At 71.7% G+C, this 205-nt stretch overlaps 1 protein-coding gene across 1 annotated transcript in view; it reads right to left on the reverse strand.

Moving 5' to 3' along the window:
* Positions 1 to 199, reverse strand: part of GPRIN3 (GPRIN family member 3) — a 33,553-nt gene extending 33,354 nt beyond the window's left edge. The window contains exon 1 of the mRNA XM_017744230.1: positions 57 to 199. The gene's annotated coding sequence lies outside the window, so the exon portion shown is untranslated. The remainder of the gene's footprint in view (positions 1 to 56) is intronic.
* Positions 200 to 205: the final 6 nt, after the last annotated feature.

Below are 205 nucleotides of genomic sequence, written 5' to 3' on the forward strand. Positions count from 1 at the left end.
GGTGCGCTCGGCCCCCGCACCCCGCCCTCCCAAACGCGCAGGGCGCGGACACGTACCTGCTTCCAGGGAGACATTTCCCGCTGACGCCAGCCCCACCCCAGGCCTCGCCTGGCTTTTATAGAGCGGGAGCTGGCGGCTCCTGTCCTCCATCAGGCGCATGGGGCCGAGCAGGGGGCCCTTGGCATCCCCCCGGGAGAGCTCGGCA

This window comes from Corvus brachyrhynchos, unplaced genomic scaffold, assembly GCF_000691975.1.
Source record: "Corvus brachyrhynchos isolate BGI_N302 unplaced genomic scaffold, ASM69197v1 scaffold229, whole genome shotgun sequence".
NCBI lineage: Eukaryota > Metazoa > Chordata > Aves > Passeriformes > Corvidae > Corvus > Corvus brachyrhynchos.